Consider the following 19713-nt stretch of genomic DNA (forward strand, 5'->3'; position numbering starts at 1 on the left):
CCCGATTTTAACTCCTCCCTCTCCTCTTTGCCCTTGGGTGGGCTGGGGTCTTCAGTGCTCCCCCGGACTTGCATGGCCTCTACAAGCATTTCCACAGTCCCCACCTCTACCGGCCGTGACGGTCACCCATCCAGAGCAGCCAGTGTTTGCCCGTTGGCAGGGTCAAGAGCGCAGGGAGGACGAGAGAGGACGACCAAGGACCTTCTGCACCACGGCACCCGACACAGCTTTACCGTCCATGTAACACCTCCCCCCGTCCGGCCTGCTGTGAACCAGCCACCCATGGAAATTCTCAAGGTAAGCCTTCCAACAGTCTGGTACACCTGTATTAGTGACAACTGATGTGAAAGGTAACAATGCTCCGTAGGCAACATAGTGGTGGATGTTCTTGTGTGGATTCTTGAGTTTTCCCGGCCCTTGTTTTGGAAAGTGGATTATATGTAACTCTTCCATTTCTTTAAATCACATTCAAATTGATCATGGACTTTGGCTTCAGAAATTCCTACATCTGTGTCAGTTGAGAGACAAATACAGTTCTCTGAGAGTGCACTGTGTTAAATCCACAGGGGGGATTATCTCTTGATAGAATTCCTGTTTCCAGACATTTGCATTCTACTCATTTAATCCTATTTGCTCCACTACACTGACATATTTTCATTCATTTGATTCCTGCTATGAACCGAATGCCCCTTAATGCATGGGAATAAATTAGAAATTAGATTAGAAACTGTTTTTGCAATATATCTCAGAAATAACTCTTACATATTAATAATTATGTCTTTTAGATAATTAAGATTAATGTACAACTGCATAATTATTGCATTTTGACGTCATTAAAGATCAGGACCAGGTATCAGTGTTCACCCTCTAAGGAATTTTAAATGGCTATGCAAGAAAATTCCAACGGTCACACAATTGATATATAGTTTTCTGTGTTGGATTTATTGATTTTCTATCCCTACAAGTAAAAAAAAAAAAAAAAAAAAGAATTTCTGTCAATTATCACAGATTTATATGCATGTGATATCATTACATCCAATATGTTCTGCAAGATGAGTGTAACATTTCTGCCATTGGGTAACAGAGACATTCTTTTAAGGTTATGAATGACATCACTTGTCGCACTATACACTTCACATTATTTCAGCATGAAAATCAAATCCTGCCACAGTGTCTTTTGGCACGTGGCTCTCTATTTTCACGTGGCTTTGCGTGTCTGTGCAAAACAGAAAATTATTTTATTGTTGTTCGGTTTTGCTAATGGGCTGGAAAACATACTAGTTTTCTTCTGAAAGTTGTTCTAAAGGATGGTTGTGCCAATGATAGAACAGGAAAACTGTGGAGAAACTTTTTCTTACACTATCTTTTTCACAGAATTCAGACAATGCCAGTTTCCTGGGTGAGCACTTTATGACTGTTTGAACCTAACCTGTCTGTGGATTATCAGAGACCCCCCTAAAACCGTGCATGCGAGACAAAATTAGCTTAGAAGTACCAGGCAGAGCTGCTGGACCATGAAAGTGAAAACATAAAGCTCAGAGGAGGTTGTCCAAAAGGGGAGGGGGACCTTTAATTAGCCAGGTTACCTCCGACCTTGGTCAGAATCAAGCAAAGGGAGAGAGTTTTATGTTACACTTAATTCAGAGGTTAGCAATAAATAATTATAATTAGATTCTGAGTTGAGATCATTTAAGGAAGAAACTATAACTATAATTGATACACTGCAAGATAATCTTAATCAGTGCTAGACACAGTGGGCCCCCTTTTTTAACCAACTGTCATAATTTTGATGCTTTGGGGGATGTAAACAGAGTGCGAAGTAAAAACATGCAACACAGAACCCTCTTGCTGTGAGGTGACAGTGCTAACCACTGCACCTCTGTACCACCCGTGGTCACTACAATTGACAGCTATTAAAAAGCTGTTTTTTTTTGTATATGCATAGGTTTTGACATCAGCCACCACGTTGGACAGTAGAGTGTTGCTCCATACACTTCCACCCACTGGCCAGTCAATGTAAGTCTAGCACAAAGCAACTCAGGAATATCTGGCCAATCCTTCAATAGAAGGAGAAAGTACAATTAATCATCCGTCTAGATATATTGACAGGTCCTGATTGCCCATGTTGCCCATATTCTCAGGCAAGGTCTGGAGTTACAGAGTGCCTGGAGTTGTGACTCCAAGGAGAAAGATTTTTGGTGCAAATTCAAGCACCTTAATTGCCTCCATGAGCTGTGAGTGACAGCCACTGCAACAGCCCCAACCGCTGACTGTGTTAATAAGCTAGCCAACTAAAATAACTAACTTGTTTTTTAACATTGTTTTTGGAACACTGGTTTGTGGCCATCCCTTCCACCTGATGCAGTGTCTTTGCTTCATGTTTCTCCATCTGCCATGCCCATCAGCTCTCCAGTGCTTCCCTGGGGAGACCCACCTTACTGTTAAAAAATCTCTGATCTAAATTAATAAAAAAAAAATCTGTCTCACCAGTAAAACATAGAATGTTTGTTCAAACTAAAGCCACAGTAGCAATCACACCTGCCATTCTCTCCCTTTTTTGTACATCCTAGTTCCTAGCAGAAAGAAACTCTTAGTTCAGAAAACTAATCTGTGTAGTTTTAATGTATTTCTGTATCTTTACGCTTTTTGAAAAAAGTTTTTATTTTTTATTGGTTGTATTTTTTTCAGTGTTGTTGACCTTGACAAGATTTAACTAAGCACTTATCTTAAGACCCTTCAGAAATGACTATTTCAGTCTAATGACTTCTTGACCCAGTGTAATCTATAAGCAACATGTAGAACTACCAGCAAATGTGAATTCTTGCCATTTGACTGAGATTCAGCTGTTGTGCTGTTATCACATGGTGTTATAAAGGTCCCCTGCAGACACATTTTGAGACGTCTATTATAATGGAGAATGCAATATTTTGTCCAATATTGTGTTAGGGTTAGGGTTAACCCTAACTATTGGGAAGATCCTTTGAAACCCATATCCTCAAGTGAAACTGTACTATACAGACAAAGGCAAATGTATATGCAAACTAACAACAGAAAAGCATGTTATTTAATTCACTCACATAAAGAAATGACATAATACATGTACTTAAGTAAAACACCAAGAACTGTCACAGACATATGATAACATGAGCAAATAAACTTAAAACACAAAGTTATTTGTTGAGGCTAAGTCCCTTATACAATGGGACCTTTTTGTGCTTCCACAGCACAAAACAGCTAAGAAAGTTTCTTGCCTGTGTACTGCAACTGTTCTCCAAGGGGCTGAGTTGTGCGCACATCCGTGCTGTCTTAGATGTTATCAGCGTTGTTATAGAACAATGATAGTAGAGCTTTACCAGTGGCAGTGACCTTAGCACTAGATGGAAAAAAAAAAATCCTAAATTGTGTTTCAGACCGAAACAGCCAAGAGCTGTTTCATGAAAATTTAGAATTAACACAGAAAATCAGTGATAAATAGACCTTTTTCATGCCAGACATTTTGACACGAAAAGCATGCATCCCAGTAAACCATGACTGAGTGAGTGAGCACAATGGGGACTAGACCGAGCTCACCTAACTGGAATGCACATATAATGTTGTTGATTTGTGCTTCTCCTTGTCTGACATGCAAACGTGCTTGCTGTGAAAAAGCTCTATTGACAAATTAATTTCACATCAGTCATTGTTGTGCCCTTACCTCTCTTCACTTACATGATTGTATTATTTTAAATCTTCTTACAAACCCACCTCACATTTTAAGAGCCCCAACTTGATGTTCTCCTGTGCTGTCATATCTCCCATGTTTAGAACAAGTCTTAAAATCTAGTAATTTAAAACATAAATCTATGTAATTTAGAATTATTGCTGTTTCCAAACACTTGAAGGTGCTAAAGGTGCATGTAAGTTTGTTATTGCTACATAGCCAATGTTAGCATTAACAGCCGTTTACTCAGTCATTGTTATGTTTACAAGACAAGAGGTTTTAAAATGCCCTCTGGGTACCCCTACTTCTTTATCCTCTCATGTTGGACTGAGGGCAGACTGGATGCTACAGTGACTCATTATCTGATCATAGTATTACAACACGGAAGGGGACAGGGATAGGTGGTTAGCATGCTAACTCCAATAAAAGAAAAGAAGTGGTAGAAGTAGAGGCAAAACAAGAATTAGCATTGGCGTTACTTTCCACTGCCATTATTTATGTCAGAAAATAGTTCATGAAAACATGTGTGAAGTCGGTAAACCATTTATTATTGCAAAGTGGAGTTAGACTGTTTCACAGTTTTCTATTAGTTTTATTCTCAAGATTGGGAAGCACTGAAGCCACCACTGAACATAACCCCGCCCCTAAAACCGTTACAAATAGAAGAGCTGCATTAGCATTGATGCTGCATTAGCATTGATGCTTCTCCCGGTCGGCTGCAAGTTATTGTAGTTTTTGTCTTCCCTGCATCTGGCAAGACAGTGTGTTAACTGTGTGTTAACTGTCACTGTGCTGCACTGTTCGAGTGGGCGTAGCTTCAGCACCTTCAGTGGACATGCCCCCCAGTGTTACTAACTCAGAACACATTACTATTACTGCTTTACATGGACTTTAATGTTTTGGTTCACCACTCTCATTTTAAGTGTCTATGGATAACACAACTTTCTAATTCAAGCATTTCAGTGAATATGCATGTACTAAAACTATTATCATATTTTAGTTTTAGAAACACTTTTTACTGTCTTTATGGGCACTATTGTAACAGCAGCAATATGTACAGTAGCTGAGTAAAACGGACACCTTTGACCGTTAGAGCCATGTTATACAACTGATGACAAATGTGATATGTAATCTCCTGTGGCAATGAAAGACATAGTGTATTGTTTTTGCGAACTGATCTATCCCAAAAATGTTCATCCTGAAATGGGGCTTTGAATGTATTTAGTAATGAGATCAAAGACAGTCATATATTATTTGATGGCCCCGAGAAACCCTGACTTTTAAAAACCATCAGATTCAACTCCACGTGCAGACGTTAGTGGTTTACACTGACCTTTTCCTCAAACTCCAGGCACATTGAGCTGAATAATGCTACATGTTTGTGCTCTTTGATTTTCAGGGTAGAGTCTGAGGTCTCAAACTGAGCTGAGGCTGAGCTAAGAGAGCCTTTTGTTTATTAAACTCATCAGAGTATACCTAGAGCTCTGTTCTTAATTTCTAGTAGCCAGTTGATTCTTCAAGATAACGTTTTCAAAGAGTAGACCATGTCTGCACAAGTTTCAAAATCCACCGCAAGAATTTTCCACATAGACAGATTTGTCTGTTTTGTTTTTTAGTACTGCACATTATCTTTACAGATAAAGTGTAGTACTAAAATTGTTTTGAAATATATCTTCACGGACACAGTACAGTACTAGAAGATAATACTGCACTTCATGATAGCGCTGGTCTGTATGACCTTTCTCTTGCTGCTCGTAGGGAACATAGAGTATCTTGTTTGAATCGCTTTACTGTTTAACTCTGTGGTAGCAAGCTTAGCTGATAGATTGCATAGCCCCGCACAAGGCATGATAACAAGGCTCTGTGTATTTATGTAGCTGCTAAATTAAGCTTTATTGTTTGTCAGTTAAGCAAGTGCATGTTCCTAATCCCACACAAACTCGACAATGTGCCTCGTTCTTGGAAGAGGATGTTACATTCTTGCTGATGTTACCATGTAGCCACAGGGTAAGGAGCAGAGAAGACATCTCTTTGTGTCAAGCTCCTCCTCTTGATGAAATGGTCTGTCTCTACAGTAGCTGCTATTTGCTGTAGAGAAGTGTTACTAAGGGCATTAGGCAAGAGACCGAAATCTACTTCCTTGCGGCGATGGCAGAAATCAGCACATGTAGCAGCTGTTCATCTCAAAATCCAGTTCCAGTTATCACTTTGGGCCTGTAAGTGTTCAGTGTCTTCTTTGGTGTAAATGAGTTAAGTGCCCTGTTGAATAAACATTTTGCTAAAACGTAGGCCCCTACCTGAATGGTTTAGATGTATTTTATGATATGCACAAATTTACCTTTTGCTGTAGGCCTACATCAAATGGGCAAGTGACACGAAAGAATTGATTTACCTTGGATGACTTCATGAATAAACATTGCTGGTTACAACTCAGAGGGGTATATTAGGATGGTGGGTAGCTAGAGTATATTCCTCTTGTGCTGTGCGTGCTTAGTGGGCTAGTCAGCCAATGGTAAGCCTATATTCAGGATTCACATGGTGTTGTTCAGAATTGGAGGGTGCCAGCAGATGTTTGTAGAAGATTCTGGGATTTGGTTTGGTTACCTTCAGACTGAGCCAGGCTAGCTGTTTTCCTCTTTTTCCAGTCTTTATGTTAAGCTAAGCTAACTGGCTGCTATCTGTTCGACCTTCTCATCTTTCTCAACTTTGGACGAGTAAACATTTACCAATGAAATCTGAATACCACTTTAGACTTTGTTTTAAAAAAGCCCATCATTATATCACTTATGTGGTCTGTTCACTGAAGCTAGAATAACTCTAGGAAGACCATTTTGATTGCAAGCTTTAGGTGTTTTCAGTATTCATTTGTAAATCCCTTCATACTTTACTTTTTAAATTCATATTTACTCAGTGATGCTGACAAAGGTACAGGTTTGCTTTCATTTGTACACAGTTGCAAGGCCCATGTGACCTCCACTCACATTAGAGGAAGCTAATATTAATTTTGGCAACTCTGACAAAAGTAAAACTAGTAGTTTTAATAAGTGTATCACATGTTGAGATGCTAGTATCCTCTGAGAGCCCCTGGAGACCGAGAGGCACCAAAAGTATGGACAGGTTTTTCAACATTTTGCAGAAACATTATTAGCAGTTGTTTCAAACCATGTCAAACTCCACAATTGATAGGGCTTGTGTTTTTATCTGACGTGTGGGCTGAGATGAGGTGAGCTGTAACAGAACTAAGAAAGCATCTAAACACGACAAGAACAAGAAATCTTACTGCTGCTGTATGTAACAGAACAAACACTGTATCTCCTCTTCTGTTAACTTCTTACTGTGATATTTGTAATTTTCTCACAGCAGATCTGCTCTTTATTGACATTAAGTATAAATAAACTCTTGCTAAGCACATGCTAATAACCAGATTATATAAGTCTCCTGACAGATGTCAATGGGTGAATGTAATCACTAAAGATACAGGTTAGTATGTTTTACATGTAGTTCAGTGGGACTAGCCCTATGTAGTCTGAAATATATAGCTCATTTGTTCATGATTATGTTATCTAAGCATTCCTCAAGTGAACACTGACTACACTGACTAGATCCACTGTACCAGGTTGCTTGATATGACATTTATGCAACTCCAAATGTCTTGGTGAGTTCACATTACATGCATTATTCGGGATTCAGGTTGGCTGAAAACAAACTGGAGTTGATGCCAGCTAAAAGAACCTTATTGTAATCACCCTGCCGTTTGATACACGGTTGATATTTTTGTAATAAAGACTGACATTCTGTGTGAGGTCTGTTGTGCTTGGAAATTGCTTGCATTTTTAGTGTATCTGGCCTTTTTAAAATGTCATATAATATGTCAGTGATGTCCTATAGGGTAGTGATTTCCAACCAAAGGATACTTTTTTTACTTCCAGAATTATTATGTCTTGTATGAAAACAAAATTGTAACAATATCCACTCTTGCTCTGCTTGTGACCTGATGTTGTGTCTTCTTTGGTCTTGGAGACTGCAGGCTCTGCAGTCAGTTGACAGAGATCCTCACAGACTTCGACACAGTACTGCCCCTTCTCCATGGTGAAATCACAAATGTGCACCTCCAAGTGGTCATAAAACCATCTATAACACAAGGCCAGATGTTGATTGCTTGAATGCTGACTCTTAAAAGTTGCTGGTCACACTTGAATGCATGTTACCGTGCAATCGTCCACAATGGGAACAGTCTTGAAACTTTTTGATGGCAACTTTGCAACTTCTTGATTATTGTTTTTCTGCTAATGTATGTTTGTGAACAGGTGCTTTGATAAATTAGCACTTTCAACTACACTCAAACTTAGCTTTCCCTATAAAGTGGACATTATGATGTTTTTCTTTTTGAGTATTTATCAGACTCAATGAACATTGCAGACTCAAAAGGCTTTACATTTGTAGTTTATTTTGTTTATAAAGCTATGAATACATAACCTCATATTCAGCGCAAAGCTAATCTTTTGAAGAAGTGAATTCCTGTAGCACCATCATATCAACTGAAATGATATCAATGCATGTAAGAATTTAATACTTATGATGAATAAGAGCACAAAGCTGAGTCATTAATATATGATGGTATGATGATATTTAACTTCAGAAATATCACTCTCATTAGAGATCTGATTCAAGTGGTTCTTTAGTAATTTGTGTATTTATCCATCTATTCTCTGTGCACTTGTGTTATTGACAAGCTGTTGCTTTTGCTATGATTTGAAAGCAATGCCTAGGTTGTCAGTAGCTCCTGTAGCTACTGTAGCCATGCCCTTAAATTTTAGCACACAGTAAATGTTTAGCATCCTCCTTTGAAAAAATGCCCTCAAGGGTGGCTGGTTGCCAGGGATGTAAGAAACACAGTGGAGCTGGTCGAGAGATATGAATGGATCTGTTTCTTTTCAGGGGTCAAGGAGTGACGACTATCTCTCGAAATGTTATTGGTCCTCAGGGCAGAAGTCTAAAACATGGACCCATGTGCTCTCCCTGAGAAGGTAATAAACCTCTCCCTCACAAAGAGTCTGTGAATAAAGTGGGAGCTCGGCTTGCTGTAGGGATAAATGAAATACATCCCTTGTTAATACCCCCCCCCCCCCCCCCCCCCCCCCCCCCCCCCCCAACCCAAAGGTTTGGCTGAAGGAAAAGGCCACACTGTGAAGGGGAGACAAAGAAACGCTCTACTATGAGTTTATAAAGAATGCTTTCTCTGTTTTATCATATAAGGGTCTGTCCAGCCAGGGGGCACTTCCCTTGTGTTTGTGCTCACCTCACCAACTCCTAGTGAGTTTCCAATAATCCACACAAAGACATGATGCTGGATGTCCCAGCAGCGTTACACGAGACACAGTGGTAGTTGTTTGCATTAATCAGCTGCATGACTGTTAGAACTTCATCACACGTGAAGATCCTGATAAGTAGCTTGATTCCTTGCATAAATGTTGGATTCTAGGGATAGTTTACCATTCAGCATCACAAATAAAAAAGCATAAAGTCAGATTTCAATGCATTGCATGAAAGCCGATTCACATCATCATGGAATGTAAGTCACAATACTGTAAATAATCAATGCTATAGTTTTCCTTTCAGTTGAGTGCAATTAATAATTGACAACACTGTGGCAAGTGCTCAATGGTTACATTAGGGAGCCCAAAACGGGAAAAGAATTTGGCCATGACATGTTATCCCTCTGTGGAATATTGATTACAGCCTAAAAAGCTACAATTACTGTGTTGGTGGCACAAAAGCATACACAGCTTATCCAGTGTTGCTGCAAGTTTGGAACAAACAAGTTATTATGAATAAAATGCCTTAAATAATAATTTTAAATAAACACAAAAGACTGTGGACATTGTCTCTTTTATCCTTGAATGCAACTGAAAAGTAATTAGAGTTTGTACATCTTATCAAATGGGCTTGAAAATATTTAATTGTAAGCAAAATGCTGGGACATCCAAATGATGGACAGGCTGGACAGGAAAAGTTTATGTGCTATTTAACATAAAACCTAATTTCAAGTATGTATAAACAGTTTGAACTACTGGACAAAGAGCCTGATCCTTTACTAGAAGTTCACACATTTTATTACTTATTGCCTGTGTTTTTGACCAAGACAGTGAACCATGGCAAATGGTCTGTACTTATATAGCGCTTTTCTAGTCTTTTCAACCACTCAAAGCACTTTACACTACAGATCACATTCACCCCATTCACACACATTCATACAGGACATATTTTATATATAATGTGCTTTCTAAACACACATTCTCACACCGATGTGACACACACACATCGGAGGCAATTTGGGGTTCAGTATCTTGCCCAAGATACCCTTGCATGCAGACTGGAGGAGCCGGGAATCGAACCACCGACCTTCTGATTGGTGGGCGACTGCTCTACCTCCCACAGCCGCCCCAATGGTGTGCTCAGTCACCCTGGAGAAGACTGCCAACTACATGTTTGGTTTATTCTTGGCTTTCCCCTTTATTCATATATTACTCACAAACGTGATACATTCTACCAGCTAAAACCCAAACTTACTGAGATTGAGAATTTCTTATTTTAGGACAAGAGAATATACACTGAAAGAGAAAGGTCCTGCTATTATATACAAGTGCGTTGTCTTGGGTCTTCTTCTCAAAAAGGGGTTACTACATATGAGAGACCACTTCATGACATTAAGGTTGTGACTCAAGGCCAGTTGTTGATGTTGCCCGTCTTTGCTGCCCCTGCTCTGTTTTTTTTCTCCTCCAAATAATACAGCAAGTTAAAGGTCTGTGGTTTTGCGAAACTGGTGCAATCTTTTGATTTTATGCTCTAAATATTTATGTTCTGGCACATCACTTACTTTAGAATGAAGCAAATGGAAATGAAAAATCCTTAAAATATCACAATTCTTGGTGGCTGAACACAGTGCTCATTCAGGGTTTCTTCCCTCAGACATCTTAGGATTTAAATGAACTAAATACACTGAACAGGTGATAAATCTGTCTCTGAGTCTGTCTGTATAAATGTAGGCAAGAGAAAGCAAAATTTCTGTCAGATTTACCATTGGTTTCAAAAGCTCTTTTTGTGATTGAAGCTACAGTGTAAACATATGTGGAATTATTGCCAGCAGGGAACCATCAATATGCACCATGGCCTAATTCTCTTATTCTTACGGTATATGCATTATCTTCTATACATATTAGGGACAAAATGGATGACCAAATTATTGTTCCATTCAGTTCCCCTCTTTTCTTCTTCACACTGGACTATCAAACTTGTCATATTCTCCCAAGCTGATTCAATTTACAGCACCATACTGCATATTAATTTATAGAAATTCCTCCTCCTCCTCCAGGCTGTGCATCTTACGCTAATTTTAAAAGGAACCATATGATTAAATGGGTTATCTCCTCACCCCACTTCCACCAAATCAGCTCCAGCATGCATTCCTGACTACAAAATTTTTAAAAAGTCAATCACCACACCCTCTGGGCCCCTTGCAGTGCACCATTGACTGTGCTTGGCGCCGTGATCAACTGATTCACAAAAATAAAGTCTATAAAAAGCTGTGGAGCAGATATACTCCTCTTGACTGCTGTGCTATCATTATTGATATCAAATGATTTCTAGTACAAAGATAGCTGACCTTGGCTGGACAAAGCCATATGTGAATATTTAAATTTAATATGTTTCCCTGAGCCCTTGAGCCTGAAAATACTTTCACGTCTTTACCCTGCAACAGTGTGACTGCAAAACAATTGACGGCTAAATGTAATTAACCTCTAAAAATCCCAAAAATGGGTGGATTAGTAAACACACCATACATTGGCTTTTCATATGGCTAGTTAGTAGCAAAACAGTGGTATCAGTTGTGCTCCTAGTGCTCAGAACAAATAATGTTTTATACTAGATGAGCATAACTAAAGATTAAACGTTAGTTGGCCTTCAGCAAGCTTCATTTCGCAGACTACTGGCCAACCAGTAGAAAGACTCCTTTGTGAGCTGGAGGTGGTGACGTCAAATGGGCTCTATAAAGACATAAATTCATAGTTAAGCTGGAACAACACAGCAGTGGGAGGATGAGTCTGAGTGTCCTCCTCCATTTCTTAACTTGCATAACTAATGAGCCTCAAGCCCTGGATAAATTGAGCGGGACTAGTGTCCCCTCTCAGATTTGCACAAACTAGCTTGCTGTCTTCATTGTAGGCTAACAAGACAAAGGGATTAATTACTGTATGTAGATTATTTTTTATCAATTACCACTCAAATAACATGTTGGAGATGCTTGAATACAGCCACTATCAGGTGAGATGAGTTGATTTTTCATTCCATACATTATTCCAGAAAAAAAAGATGATCCTGGTCAAAACAGCATTTATTTATTTATGTACCTTTACATACTGTGTCATTATCTCTGCTAAACCATTATGTACACCAGTTTGCAGCTGTTGATACTATGAGAACTACACAGGAACAGAAAAGCTTATGGATGCAAAACTTATTTAGTTCAAAGACCATGTGACAAAACTGACATGTTCTATAGTGTCCCCTTTGTGGAAGGGAGAGTTTTAGACTCCGCTAAATAAAATTAGCCAGTCTCGGGGCAAACGATGGTATTAAAATCTGCATTGTACATTTGAGATCATTGCTGCTGTAATTTGAAGATATAATAATAATAATAATAATAATAATAATAGTAATATAGTACCTTGAATTTATATAGCACCTTTCACAAGACCCAAGGACGCTTTACAGACACAATGTGCAAACATCTGAAATGTTATTGGAAAAGAAAGAATTTTTTGAACACAACTTGTATGCGTTGCAGTCAGGTTTCAAAAGGCAGCTTAATGCTAATGATGATGATGTTTTTTTTTCTTTTATGAATTAGCTATTGTTTGTGATCTTTGCCTTCTAATCTACTATACAAGACAACAAGTATATCTATGTATATATATGTGTGTGTGTGAGTGTGTGTGCGTGTGTGTGTCATATACCAGACTTGATAAAAGAATGAAAATGATGAAATCTTATGTTCTATTCAAATGTTCATGGCTTGCTTATGTAGGTGCAGTCCCACCTGGAGAATCCCACCAAGTACCACATCCAGCATACTCAGAGGCAGCAGGTGAGGCAGTATCTGTCCACCACCCTGGGTGGTAAAGCTGGCAACCAGTGCCCCAGCCAGCCCCCTGAGCACGGCATGCCGCCTGGGCCCGCCAGCAGCGCCCCCAACAGTCCCATGGCCCTGCTCACCCTCAGCTCTAACTGTGAAAAAGAAGTATGCCTGATTTCATTAGATTCAGAAATATAAATGGATAAACTGCTACAACAGATATTATTACTCATGAAATGTGATTTTATGTTGTACAGATGGATGATGTCATTGATGATATTATTAGTTTGGAGTCAAGTTATAATGAGGATGTTCTCGGACTGATGGATCCCGGACTCCAAATGAACAACCCGGTAATTTTCTCCCCTGTTTAAAAGGATACAGTACATATTGTAAATATGACTACAAAGGGATCCATTTATGACAATTTAAGTAAAAAACAAGATACAGTTGTTATGTATAACTGTATATTGACACACTGGATACTTTGTGTCATCCTCTGTAGCTCCCTGTGTCTGGCAACCTTCTCGATGTGTATGGCAATCAAGGACTTCCTCTCCCAGGGCTCGCCATCAGCAATTCCTGTCCACCCAACATTAAAAGGGAATACACAGGTAAACAACTGAGAAGAACATCTCGCACACTCAGTATTTTCACGTTCTTTTTACTGTTGATTTACTGTTCGTAGGTATCATTTGGGCTGAGTTTAAGACTCACAGTCAGTATAGTACATTTATCTGTGACTAATAACTGGATCAACCTCAACAAACCTCACTTCATTTGGTAGCCAAATCAGATTTAAACACACTATTAAAAGTCTGTAATTTGTCCTGATACAGTATTTTTGCATTTATACTGTAAATGATTGTGTTTATTATACTTAAATCCTGCATCAAGGAGTAAGTCAAACATGTCTATATTAGAATATAGAAAGTGAAAACATTACGTTAGGCCAGTGCTGATATTGTGTGCAATTTGGAAATGCACAAGATACTATTAAGTCAATTATTTGCCAAATAATTACTCCAGCTCCTGGCATGAAGCAAGTACTGGACAAGCCTGGATCCTGTGGCCAGTATGAAAACTATCAAAGGCCAGAGGGCTTTCCAGTAGGTAAGCAAAGCAAAATGAAGAAAGTGACAAAGATGATGTTTCATTAAATGTAAAAGCTGTTTTCAATCTGATTGTCAGAAACTGTATATAAAGTATTTTGTCAATGACTAAATCGCACACAATATGAATAACCTGTAATTATAGAAAATGAGACGCTATTTGACATGTTGTCAGTTGTAAATGATGTATTAGTGGTGGTTATGCAGCATACCATTGTAAATTAACAGATGAGTACATGAAATGCTAGTATGCAATCATTTTAAGGACCAAGTGCTTCATTTCCCACTTAATGAAATGATGACGTTTTCTCAAAGCGCTTGCATTCACATTTCTCCTTGCTTCACAGAGGCTGAAGTTCGTGCTCTTGCCAAAGAGAGACAAAAGAAGGACAACCACAATTTAAGTAAGTCCACAGAATCAGTTTTTATAGCTCATTCTCACAGAGATTCTTTTGATACTTACTTCTGAAAGAAATTTGATTTGATATTTTTGTATCCGTATGTTATTTGTTGTAACTGGATATTTTAAACATTGTAGTGTAAATATTAGAATTTAAGTTATAATTTAAATCTAAGTTGTAAAATCTTAAAATATTTGTAAAATATTGTTTTACACTGATTTACTCTATGACCTACTTATATAGCCTGTAAAGACTGGTCTACCAGGCTTCTCTACTAACCATATCCTCTATTTGACAAACTGTAGTTGAACGACGACGGAGATTCAATATCAATGACCGCATCAAAGAGCTGGGAACTTTGATACCCAAGTCAAATGACCCGTAAGTATTTGTTTTGGTGTATTTATGGGTATGAATGTGTGTGCCCATCCACCTATGTGCTTGTCTGTCTATTCATTAGCTTTGTTTTTTACATTCTCCTCTTCATGCGTCCAAGTGTCCTTAAAGTGTAATGGCTTATTTACTCAGAGGGGCCGTAAAGAATCTTGTGCTGTTCTGGTCAGCTGGTCAGCTGACTCTGACTGTAGATCTTTGTCTCCTCTATACCCCAGAGACATGCGCTGGAATAAGGGCACCATTCTGAAAGCCTCAGTGGACTATATCAGAAAGCTACAGCGGGAGCAACAGAGAGCCAAGGAACTTGAATGCAGACAGAGGAAGCTGGAACACGCAAACCGCCATCTGATGCTTCGTATACAGGTGGGTCATTGGAAGATGGCAATAAAAAGATACATAACAAACCAAACAGTCCCTTCAGAGAAGCTGGCGATGTAAAGGTTTTTCCACTTTTGTCAAATTTTCAAATCATGGAAAAAAAAGTGAAACAAACCACCAAAGGCATACTGTTACGCACAGTACGTCACTAATACACAGTTTTAGTGTTTCAGTGTCATGATAGTTAGTAGTATATAGTGTCATATTAAAGGATAACTCCAGTATTCTTTAACCTGGGGCTTACATTCCCATGCTATTGTGTCTAAATTATTGATAGTGACAAAAATCTTTGAAAGTGACGTGGCACTGAGCAAGAACGGTGTAGTCTGTCTGTATTATTATAATGATTCCTACAAAGATAGACTTTTTTATTAAAGATTCACAGCCTTGTGTTATACCAGAAACATCAACATTAGTTTGTGTGTGTTACTGTGTGACTTTCAGTGGCGGAGGAAGTATTCAGATCATTTACATAAGTACCACACAGTAACACAAACAAACTAACCGATGAAGGCAGTGGTAGACCAACAACTCCTGTGTTCTGTGTTGAGTTTGTTAATGATATATATTCATTTTTCTGGTTAAACAAAGGGACCTGGACCATACTCTTTAATAAAAAGGAACCCTATACAGAATGTCAGACATTGTCAGTGGCAAAAGCAAGCACTTTAGTGGGCATACTTTGATGGGGACAATTACATCTTTTGTTTACATTGTGGCAGCTGTTTGCAGTGGCCCTGTTTTTTTTCCTATCAACCCAAAACATGGGAAAATAAATCCCAGGTTCACAAATTAGTTATCCTTTAATATTATACGATTATATACTTGCTTCTATGTCGTGCAGGTTGCTTGAGAAGTTTATGTTGGAATATATTTTACCTCATATGAAATACTTTGCACTTTAGGAATAGTGAATGAATCTAACAAATACACTTATTTGCATCCTTGTTGAGATTTAGATGAGAAGATCAATACCATTTTCATATCTGTACATTTATATAAGGTTTACAGCTAGCATCTGGTCAGTTTAGCAAGGAGGTAGCAGGAGAAACAGCTAGCTTGGCTCTGCCCAAATGTAATAAAAATCCACCTACCTGCACTTCTAAAGGTCACAAATTACAGGGTCCTTAGAAAGTCATTAGATGTCTAAAATTAAATAATATAAAATTTAGGCCTTAAAATGTCTGAAATAATAAATAAATAGGATGTTTTTACAGGTCTTAAGATTTAATGTATTGTTACACTCATAAAGTTAACATTAGCATTAACTTCATTTTTGCTTTTAAAAGGAAGGAATTGTATTGATCATGCAGTAACAAAACTACAGAATGAAACCAACATTAAACCAATAAGCACAGCCAGCTAGAAGTAATGAGTTCAAATTATTTCTGTTAATGTTATTTTCATGTAATATAGGACACATTCAGTGCTTGGCTGAAGCCTGTTGAAAATAATGAATTTAAAGTTTTATTGTGCTTTTTTTTTCTCTCTGTTTTGATGGTGTTTTCTGATTAAGTGTGACTGGAGATCGCTCCGCTCACGTCTCTGGGGGTTGCTGGCTGAGTGGGAGTAGAGTAAAATAAAGAGGAGCAGAGCTTGTTGTCGTCCGTAGCTCCTTGCAGCTGAGCAGCCTGAACACTGAACTCTGGCTGCAGGGGTCAGCGAGAGGTGGCACACTGTGCTTTAAAGGGAGGGGGTGATGAAGAGGTGACAACTCTCTCAATACGTCTGCTAGTGTGTTGCCGACCACTGCCCACCTCCTCAGTGTCAACTGAATGCTGACTCGGAACTTTCTGAGTTTTAACCCCTGTTTGACTTTCACCAAAGTTTATATTTAACACTCCACTGCTTGCTTTGCACAGAGCAGTCGTGTTATAGATTCACCAGTGACACATATGAAGATTAACAGATTTTGTCATTCATCATTTTACAATTTTTAATATTATTATTAAATATTATTATAATGTTTTTAAAAAGTTTCTTTAAAACAATACTTGAGTACAATCCTGATTAGTGCTGAAACAATTCATCAGTCACTTCCCTGACTAAAAATTAATCAACAAAAATTCACAGACTCTTAAATGTGAAAATTTGCTACTTTTCTTTGTTTTATCTTATGCAAAGAAACATTCAAATTAGAAACTTTGGCTATTAATGGAGATCAGAAAAAACGCCACCAGCAATCTCCCAATATTGTTTTGTATTCACATCGGGAGCATCACCAAAGTTTGGCCCAACATCAACATTAAAAGCAGAGTTGCTCTGGACTTTACACACCATAACATCGGTTATAAAAATGCAATGAAGACATAGGTTAGCTGTTTCAGAAATTTTAAACTTACTTTGCAAGTAATTCTGGGTCTTAAATTTCAGAGTTTATTAACCTTTGGGAAGAGGCTGGCTAGTTGTTTCCCTCTGTTTGCAGTTTTTATACTAAGCTAAGCTAAGGTTAGGTTAGGTCTGCTGCCTGTAATTCATATTTATTGTTTAGACATTAACATGGTGTCAATTTTCCCAATTGCTGAACTACTCCAGTAAGCTTTTTTGTCCTTAACTTCTCTATTACTGATGTTATATGCCTTAATCTGGTGGGTGGGGCGGCACAGTGGTGCAGTGGTTAGCACTGTTTAAACCCCAGGTCAGCCAGGGGACAGTCCAAAAACATGCAGGTTAATTGGTTACTGTGATGGACTGGCGATCTGTCCAGGGTGTTCCCCGCCTCTCGCCCGATGTCAGCTGGGATAGGCTCCAGCCCATCTGTGACCCTTAACGAATAAGTGGTATAGATAATAGATGGATGTATCTGGTGGGTGTCCCAATGTGGCATTAGGTTTAAGAGTGTTCATGTTTTGTCTGTTTGTTCCTTTATCTAGGAGTTGGAAATCCAGGCCCGGGCTCATGGTCTTACAGTGGTGTCATCCTCACCTGTCTGCACATCAGAGTTGATGGCCCGAGCTATTAAACAGGAGCCCATTCTCAGCGACTGTCCCTCAGAGCTCTACCAACATGGCTCGGCTCCTGACATGTCTCCTCCAACCACACTGGACCTCAACAATGGCACCATCACCTTTGACCAGATGCCTGCAGACGCTGGGGACGCTGGACCCTATGGAAACTCCAGGACCTGTAAAATGAAGGAGTTGGTGAGGGACAACACCCTGTCGCCAATTTCCCCAAGTGATCCCCTGCTGTCCTCCATGTCCCCAGATGGCTCCAACAATGTTAGCAGCCACCACAGTTCCAGCTCGAGTATGGAGGAGAAGGAGCATGGCTGTTAGCATTATTCAGTGCCATGAACCACGCTGACACTTTCAATTTGCTATCAGTGAGGCACCTATATTAAAGTGACTTAAAGGCATCCACATGACTAAATGGATAAAGAAGCTAATTTCATCTTGATTCCTGTTTTTGCCCATGTATTGTAGTGACCTTACTGTGACCTTTCATTCATTACAGTTTCTCTGTTTTACAACGTTTTTATGCAGTCATATAATCTTGATTTCACACAAATGGACAGCTCAGAATTACTTGACGAACAAATACAAAGCAACTGAGAAAAGTGCCTTCAGTCTGCTGTAATTAAAGACTGTTCAAGTTGATGATTTTACCGTTTTTAGCCTTTTTGATTTTTGTCTTTTTAAAATTTTTGATCTAACTTACATATGTGAAAATGTATTGGTAATAGTGCAAAAAGTGTTATGCTCAAGTTTACTAAAAAAAAAAAAAAAAAGATTTACTTTTTATAGGCAGAATGTAAAATTACTGAATCAGTCAATCTAGCAGTGCTCTAAATTCTGATGACTTCACTGCAAGAAAAGCATGTAATTAGATATTTAGATATTAAATTATCAAGCACTGAGCATCCTTCTAAACATTTTAAAATTTGTGCTATTTTTGCCCCATGCCCTTAATGTATTCTGAAGAAATAACAAATCAAACATCAAGCATTAATAAGTATTATTATTGTATTACTGTAAAATATTATTACTGTCAAATATTTATTTTTTTTCCTTTTATTCACAGAGAGCAAAGATTTATGATACACTATCACACTTTGTTTATGATAAATGTCAAATAAAATTGAGAAATAAATGTTTTATATGCTAACAAAGGCTCACAGGAGCCTTTGACCCAATGTAGCTGTTTTTTGTAGACATGTATCACTGAATGATTTCAACATTATCTTGCATAACTCTGAGCTAAGTAAATGTCCATATATGCAGTGAGGAATCTGTCATTTTGATGTCTGTACAGGGCTATTTTTTAATGTTTGTCAACTCTTGCTAACATTGTAAAAGAAAACACCTGCTGATGTGTGTAAAGCCTTTTTATAAAACAACAACAACAAAAACTGTGTTTGGAGTGCATGTGTGAACACTACACTAGATCCATTGACCATTCATCATCTGTTTGTATATTTATATATAATAGTCAGCCAACTGAGCTCTTCCTCTGTGGCTGCTGCAGTTGCACTTTAGAAACACTTCCTCCATCACATCCCTAAAAAATTCTATATGAATATGTTGTGTCAGACTTCCTAATAAATGTTTCTATAACTACAACAGAAAATATTTTTGTATATAACATAATTGT

At 38.4% G+C, this 19713-nt stretch overlaps 1 pseudogene; it reads left to right on the forward strand.

Annotated features, from left to right (window-relative positions):
- The first annotated feature begins 186 nt into the window (after positions 1-186).
- On the forward strand, positions 187-19632 carry LOC108896950 (microphthalmia-associated transcription factor-like; annotated as a pseudogene).
- Positions 19633-19713: the final 81 nt, after the last annotated feature.

Source organism: Lates calcarifer, unplaced genomic scaffold (genome assembly GCF_001640805.2).
Source record: "Lates calcarifer isolate ASB-BC8 unplaced genomic scaffold, TLL_Latcal_v3 _unitig_416_quiver_1720, whole genome shotgun sequence".
Lineage (NCBI taxonomy): Eukaryota > Metazoa > Chordata > Actinopteri > Centropomidae > Lates > Lates calcarifer.